The sequence below is a fragment of the Hemiscyllium ocellatum genome, chromosome 26 (assembly GCF_020745735.1).
Source record: "Hemiscyllium ocellatum isolate sHemOce1 chromosome 26, sHemOce1.pat.X.cur, whole genome shotgun sequence".
Taxonomy (NCBI): Eukaryota; Metazoa; Chordata; class Chondrichthyes; order Orectolobiformes; family Hemiscylliidae; genus Hemiscyllium; species Hemiscyllium ocellatum.
This window is the reverse complement of record NC_083426.1, coordinates 47,197,881-47,206,757: the sequence shown is the minus strand read 5'-3', so window position 1 is coordinate 47,206,757 and position 8,877 is coordinate 47,197,881.

Genomic DNA, 8,877 nt, shown 5'->3' with positions numbered 1-8,877 from the left:
TTCCCTCAGTATGGCTCTGAAATGTGGAGCTGGCCAATGTTACTTAACATAAAGGCAGGGACAGCAGCTCTATCTGAGCCCCAGGCAAACTATCAACCACAGACTCACAGATAGACCCACCCGTTTTCCTAGTCTCTGTGGCTCAGTCAATCATTTGATAAACTTGGTGTGTTAATCTCAGTTTTTGTTTACCAAACCTGTTGAATAAGGGTCTACAGACAGACCAAACATAAAAGACAAACATCTATAGACTGACCAAACATGTAAAATAAATGTCTATAGACTGACCAATCCTATAGAATAAGGGCTACAGACAAACCAATTACATAAAATAGGGCTCTATAGCTTGTCCAAACATGTAGATTAAGGGGTTACAGGTTGAATCAGGGTCTACAGACCGACCAAACCAATAGAATAAAGGTCTTCAGACAAACCAAATATATAGAATAAGGCTTTACAGTCTGATCAAATGTATAGATTAAGGTCAAAAAGTGTTGTGCTGGAAAAGCACAGAAGGTCAGGCAGCATCTGAGAAGCAGGAGAATCAACGTTTCAGGCATAAACCCTTCATCAGGACTTTAGGGTCTACAGACTGACTAAACATATAGAATAAAGGTGTACAGACAAACCAAACCCATAGAACAAAAGTCTACAGCACAAACCAAAATATAGAATAAGAATCAACAGACAGACCAAATAAATAGATTAGAGGTCTATGAACTGACCAAACAATTAACTTAATGTCGACAGACAAGTTAAACATATAAAATGAGATGTTAGAGATGAAGTATATACAGCATTTGAGCCCAACTGATTGTATAGAAAAATGGGTTGAAGAATGACCAGATCCATAGAACAAAGGACTAAAAATGGACTTACAAGGAATAAGGAGTTAGAGATTGACTGTTTATAGAAAACAATGAGTCAAGTGACTGACTGAAGAAGTGAACAATTATAAAAAAGACTGTCGATGACCAATTGATCATGTAAGAGGGATCAATTATTCAAAACTTTGATTGAATATCAGACATTCCTTAATAGTAACCAACACTGATCCCGGTGAAATCTGATATGCCGTGTAGGGATGAATTATATACACTGTTCTCTTTGAATATAACATAATAAAGACTGGATTCAGCCCTTTTTGAATTGACTGTGTTCAGATCTCCAGAACTGTGACAATCTCATCAAATTTGAACCTGTAGTTATTTATTCTATTTCAGCTTGTATCTCTAGACCTTTGTCCAGAACCACACTCTCAAAACAAAATTTCCAGAGAGAGGGAAAGGGAACAATTTTGTCTTCATTATAAAGGACACAGATGAGCATTTCCAGCTCCTGTTTATTCTTCACATTACTGATCTGAGACAAAGATCAACATAATTCAACATTTAAAAAAAATTTCAATGAAATAAATGCCAGTCAGGTTAATTTAGCACTTCTCATTCCCAGTTTAAGACAAGTGTGCCTGACTTACCTCATGGATATTCCTATTTTTCTCAGTCTCAAAGATCCAACATCCTGTGGTATTTTTGGTGAATTCATGTAACTCTATAATCCCAGCTGTGGAAAGGCAAAGTGAGGTCGTGTTGCAGTGTAGCCAGACCCTGCTGGTGTCAGTATATTCTGCCTTACAGGTTGTAAAGGTGTGCGTGCGTATACGTATGGAAGTTGTGCACATTGGTAGAAGACTTGCTGTGGTTCTCATTAATATCCTGTTGTCAGTTGGGTCTCCTGACAGACAACAATCACATACCTGATCTCACTTCAAACACTTTTACAGCCCGAGGGCAGGGCTTCTGTCTGAGTCATACTGAGCTATAGGAAGAACCCAAAATCAGTGTCTGCTGCACAATACAGGACGAAAAGAAAGAGATATCGCAGTCAGGCAACTAAAGAGAGAGAGAGAGAGAGACGGACAAGGAGAGAAATAGCATAAAATTGCTGGATAGAGATTGTAAAAAAAATAGACTGATGGATGGACTAATAGTTTGATAACAAATAGACTTCAAGTGAGGATGATGTACAGAGTAGAACAGTTATACAGGTAACATTAACAGGAGCAACACAGACTGGTGGAATCAGACAAAACCAATAAGCACAAAGAAACAACGTGTTTTCTTCATACACCTTTCATGTCTCCACATTGTACCACAATCAATAAGTTACTCATTTTGAACTCAGATGGCTCATCTTAGACCAGTGAATGTGATAGTCACTTTCTTGACAAGTTCCCTCAAACAGCAGTGAGATAAGTTGCCAGCTGAACTGTTTTTAATGATGCTGGTACATAAATATATGCAAATGTTGCAGAAAACCAGATGTATAAAATGCATAGGGAGAAGCGTAAGATAGGGAGATATGTAAGTTAGAAAGAAACTGATGTATAAGAGCAAGGTACAAACAGATATGTTATATAGAGATTTGGTCAAATGAATGAAACAAAAAGATGACAAATAGTGAAATACATGAGAGGAAAATATATGTAACATTAAAATACAATGAGTTGTGAATCGGGGTATAAATGTATACAAGACATTTATGACTACAAATGTATAAAACAAATCTAATAATTCACTTTTAAAATTTGAGATAGCAAGTTTTGCGAAGATGGTAAAAAAAATCTGTTCTTGCTTCTCTGACATTGACTAGATGGGCCAAATGGCCTTTATCTATGCTATGATGATTCTATGACTCACGGGGCAGCAAATTGGACCTGCCTCCACAGATAGGTTGGTTAATATTTCTACCAACTTGTACCAGACTTCTATTGATCTAATAAACTTTAAAGTCTGCACATAAAACATGCCTTGGTCTTTTCTCATTATACCTGGGTCTCGCTACTGATTTTCCTGCAGAGCCCAAATGGTGGTACATGAGAGAACTGCTTGAGAAATGAAATAGTGTATCCAATACTGATATCAACGTAAAGTAACAGGGATGGCCATAACACCGAAATGGGAATCAGCGACAGCCGTAGAAAGTTAAAGGGAAACTAAAGGAACACACTGAAATCTTTAAAATTAATGCATAATGTGAGAACTTTTAAAACAGAGGTAAAGAGAATAATCACCAACCTAGAGAAGAGAGCACAGATAAGAGACAATGGATAAACTAATGAGGAGAGCAGGCAGAACAATATGGAAACAGACAGAAAATAGCAACAGGAATGAAAATAGGGAGAACACAGAACAGAATAATAAAGAAAACAAAGGAGGAACGTTTCTTTTTAGGCAGTCCTTGGAATCAAGGGTGATTCATTTTCATTGCAGTTCAATCTGTTTGGAGGTGGCTGATCTGTCACATCTGCCATCAGACTGTGCTTTAACAATTGGATAAACGGGTTGTTTGGAGATTTGTGCATCTCTTTCAATGCCAGGACTTCACCCTTACACAACCCTAGCAAAGCCTTTCAATGTGTTTGGTGCTTCCTGGATGCATTGTCCTTTTTGGAGGAACATAGAATACACAGGGGACAGAGTGAGAGAGAGAAAAATATGGTGACCTGTGATACAAATACGGAATCTCAAAAGTGTTATGATGCAGAGGGTGATCATTCAGCCCATCGTGTCCCATAGGCTCTTCAAACAAACAGCATTACCTCGTGGCAATATCCTGTTTTCATTCCCACACCTTTTCTTTTCAAATAATCATCCAATGCTCTCTTAAATGTCTCAATTGTATGTGCCTCTATTACATTTCCAGGCAATACCCTCGCTGTTCACTTTGTGAAAAGGTTTCCCTGGCATCACCCTTGCTCTGCTTGCACATGACTTTAAATCTATGTCCACTCATTCTTTTCCCTTTTACAAACAGGAAAGGCTTAACCCTATACATCCTCTCCAGCCCCGCTATAATTTTGAAAATTTCTATCAAATCTCCTCTCAGTCTCAATATCTTCAATCCATCCTCATAACTGGAGTTTCTCATTCCTGGAAGCATTCTGGTAAATTCCACTCTCTCCAATACAATTACATCTTCCCCTATAATGTGATATCCACAACTGTACACAATACTCCAGCTGAGGTCTAACAAGGGTCTTGTACAAGTTTAACATCATCTCTTTGCTCTTGTGCTCTATGCTGCTATTAATGAAACCAAAGACAACTGTGTGTTGTATTGATAGCTGTTTCTACCTTCAGTGCACATACACAGCCAGGTCCCTCAGCTCCCTTTAGAATTGTATTTTCTGCCTTAAACCTGAAATAAACAACATTTTTCTTTGTAATGTTAATTTCTATCTCTTTTGTCTTGCAAGGAACTCTGGATTTGTCTGGTCTTTTCCACTAGAGGAAATATACCTCAACTGTATCTGGACCATCTGCCCTTTGAACATGGCCCATTGTACTGTTATATTTTTTTCCCCCAAACAGCTTCTTATTTCAATCAATCCTGCTCAGTCCTGTTCTAGCCCCATCAAAGTCAGGTCTCTGCTGATTGATTTTTCTTAACTGGATTCTTGCATGTCATTCTCCAATACCATCCTGAATCTCATTGGTCACTGTCCTAAAATCTTCCCCCACTGACTCATCATCCTTTGGTCCACTTCATTGCCAATGATCTGGTCCTACAATGATTCTTTCCTGTCAGACTGGCCACTAGGAACATGTGCCCCTCACTGTTAGAGCTTCCTGGTGTATATTTGAGCAATTGAAGACCCTCAATACAATGACTCTACAATGTTGGCATTTCTCGGTAATTTCCTTGCAGATGTGTTGCTCTACATCCTTTTCACTGGTGGTCAACAGGTTACACTGAGCAATGGAATTGTACCCCTTTTACTCCTTAGCTCTATCCAAATTGACTCCGTCCTTGAACCAAGTAGGAGAAAGTGAGGACTGCAGATGCTGGAGATCAGAGCTGAAAAATGTGTTGCTGGAAAAGCGCAGCAGGTCAGGCAGCATCAAAGGAGCAGGAGAATCGATGTTTCGGGCATAAGCCCTTCAGGAAGAAGGGCTTATGCCCGAAACGTCGATTCTCCTGCTCCTTTGATGCTGCCTGACCTGCTGCACTTTTCCAGCAACACATTTTTCAGCTCTGTCCTTGAACGTTTTGAGACATCTGTTCTCTCCAGCACTGGAATGTCCTTCTTAACCAATCCTGTCACCCCTCCTCGTTTCCAGTCTTTCCTGAACAGCTTAAACTCAGGGAATATTTAATACACAGTTCTGGCCTCCCTTGAGCACAACATCATATTTCCACACAGCAATGTGTGTCAGTAAGTCCCTTATTTACTACATGCTGTACGTTTACAATAATGCACATTAACCTGCTTTGGCCTTCCTTCCTTTCCCCCTTACATTGACTTCCCTATTAACTTGGTATTCTCTATTCTGCATCCCCAAGTGTTTTGTGTACCCCTGGTAGTCTCCTCTCCTACTCTCTCTTGGTTCCCACACTCCTACAAGTTAGCTTAAAGCCCTCCCAACAGCACCAGCAATACAGAACAGAGAGTGAAACAGAGAGCAGACAGCGTTATGAATAAATTACAGATAACATTGAAAGGAAGAGCAAAACAGGAGGAATGAAATGGAGGGAATAGTGAGAGCCATACAGAAAACAAAGCAGCATAGAGAATCTGGAGTGTTTCAGGTTACATTTGTGGCAGAAGTCCCTCTCATTCTGCAAATTGCAGTTTTGTTGTATATTCAATGGGAAGGTGAGGTGAACATAACTGGTCAATATATTTCTCACTTGTTTGAGACAAGTGTCAGAGAATATTTCTGTACTGGAGATCATTCAACCCTCACCAGATCTTGGAAAATATTTACTTTTCAGGTACCTACTTGTCCCCATAAGCCTGCAAAATTAGTCTTCATGTACATACCTAATTACCACACAAAAGTTCAGATACAATCTGTTTTCAGACAGTCCAATCTTAATAAGTGAAAATAACGTGCTCGTTTCTGCTCCAGCACTTCTACCAATTGTTTTAACTCTAAGTTAAACTCTAGTTAACTCGATTACTGACTGACTTTCCACGGAAATCGTTTGCGCCATTGTTTTAAAACTCATGCACAGTGCATGGATGTTGCTGGCTATTCATCGCCCATTCTAAATACACTGGGGAAAGAATTGCTAGGCCACCTTCTTCGACCATTGCAAGTGTCGCAGTTTGGTCAATTTGAGGAGCTGGCTGGAGGGGAGTATTAACCTCATTGGTTACGATGCTGGAGTCACGATAGACCAGAAAGGGTAAAGACATTACTGAACCAGTGAAACTTTTATAAAAATCCAGCAGGTTCCTGACCATTACCAGCTTTTTATATCGGATGCCAAACTCAAATTCCCCAGCTGGTGTGATGGGGATTGATCCAGGTCTCTGGAGTCCCATATTGGAGTATGGTAACTACATGCTTGTATATTTAATACTGTAACAACTGAAAACAGCCAATGGGCATAATAATGAGGGGAAAGGCGCCTTTTCAAATCACTGGTAGTGCTGCATTTGTCACAACTGATGTGCAATTGGTTTCCTTGTCAACACATTCAACAAGTCAAATATCAGTGATCCTCACTCGTGCGATTAATAGAGGACTTATTTTGTCAGGCAGCATCCGAGGAACAGGAAAATTGACATTTCAGGCAAAAGCACTTCAAGATTCCTCTAATCTAGACTCTGATCTCCAGCATCTGCAGTCCTCACTTTCGCCGACTCATTTTGTCAGTACAAATATGCAGTTTACACCTTTTCAAATAAATATTGGAGGATATTTATAGCAGTTCACAGTTCTGCCAAGGCCTCTCGGTTCATGACCTCAATATAGTCTTGTTCTAAACCTGGGCAAAACAGCTAAACTCCAGAGTAAGACTGAATGCCCTTGGCATTAAAGCAGCATTTGACTGAGTATGGCATTAAGACTCGAAACATGTGGCACTGGAAAAGCAAAGCGGGTCAGGATCCTGATGAAGGGCTTATGCCTGAAACTTTGATTCTTCTGCTCCTCGGATGCTGCCTCACCTGCTGGGCTTTTCCAGCATCATACTCTCGACTCTGATCTCCAGCGTCTGCAGTCCTCACTTTCTCCTTTGGTATAATGGTGACCTAGCAGAACTGGACTCAGTGGTTGTCGGGGGGAAATCTGCCTGCTGTTTGGAATCATACCCAGAACAAAGAACATTGAAGCGGCCATATGAACATACAAGAGTAGGCTACTTAGGGTTTTGAGCCTGTTCTGCCATTCAATATGATCATGGCTGACCTGATTTTAATCGCAACTCTACATTCCTGCATATTTCCAATAATTTTTCAGTCCCCATCTAACTGTGTCTTTAAAATATTTAAAGATTCTGCACCCACTGTCTTTGGGGAAGGGAATTCCAAGGACTTTCAAGCTTTTCAGCGTTTAAAAAAAAACCTGCTAATCTTTATAGTCAGAAGACCGTCAATCAGTCCCAGGACATCTCTGCAGGGCTTTCTCAGGTTAGTGTCCAAGGCCCAACCTTCTTCAGCTGCTTCATTCACCAATGAACTTCATTCCATCATAAGGACAGAAATTAAGATGTTCACTGTTGATCGCACAATATTCAGCATCATTTGTGACTCCTCAGGTACTGAAGCAGTCCATGCAGCCAAGACCTGAACAACATCTAGGCTTGGACTGATATGTGCCAAGTAACCTTTGTTACAAGTGACACACAATTGCCAGGCAATTGTCATCTTCAACAAGAGGAAATCTAACCATTGCACCTTAAATGGCATTACCATCACTGAATTCCCTATAATCAAAATCCTAGTGGTACCACTGACCAGAAACTAAACTAAACATGTAAATATTGTGGCTACAAGATCAGGTCAGCAGCTAGGTATTCCGTCGTCTTCCACCTTCCAAGTGCCTGCTTGCCATCTACATGGTTCAAGTCCAGTGTATGATGGAATAGCTACCTGGATGAGTGCATCTCCAACAACACTCAAGACGCTTGACACCATCTAATACAAAGCAGCTAGCTGATGGGAACCACATCCACTACCTTCACCATGATGCATTGTGGCAGTGGTTTGTACCATCTACAAGATGCTCTGCAGTAACACACCACGGCTCCTTCCAAACCTGCAACCTTTACCAAGAGCAGCAGATATATGGGAACACCATCTGAAAGTTCCCCTTCAAGCCACACACCATCCTGACTTGAGCTATATGTTGTTTCCTCAGTGTTGCTAGGTTTAAATCCTTGAAATCCCTCTGCAATAGCATTGTGGTTGTCCCTACAGGACTGCAGTGGTTCGAGAAGGTAGCTTTCCACCATTTTCTCCAGGGAAGTTATGGATGGATGGACAATAAATGCTGGGCTAGCCTTTTGATACCCACAGCCTACAAACAAATCATCAAAGAAATACAGAAAACATCTACTTAGCTCCTTCTTTCCAGTTAGGTGACCTATGTCCATAATTGGCATACATGCTGATTTTACTGGTATTTGTTTAGTGCCGACATTCCAGCCATCAGTCAGGAGATGGAGTGTTTCAATGTGCATCCCACTCATTGCAAACATAGCTCCATCATTCAATGGTGAAGGTGGTCATTCATTGAATGCACAGACTCCAAACAGGATAAAACTGTTCTGCTGCCTAGGACTATTTAGCCAGTGTTTGCATCTTGGAAGAAATTTATTTAGTTGAGCCTGATGGTTGGCAAGCCCAAGAGTAGAAATATAGTATTAAAGTGGATTATCTAACTCTCCCTCCAACACCTGTTCTGCCACCCTTTAACAAGATCATGGCTGATCTGCATCCTACCTCCATCCACCTACCTTTGTTCCATACGTCTAGATATCCTCTAGCAATCTTAGTTTAAAAGGTGACAACTGAACTGAAATCAATGGTTGTTTCAAACTTCAACCAGGCTTAGAGAGAAGTTTGGTTTCCTAATTTCATTT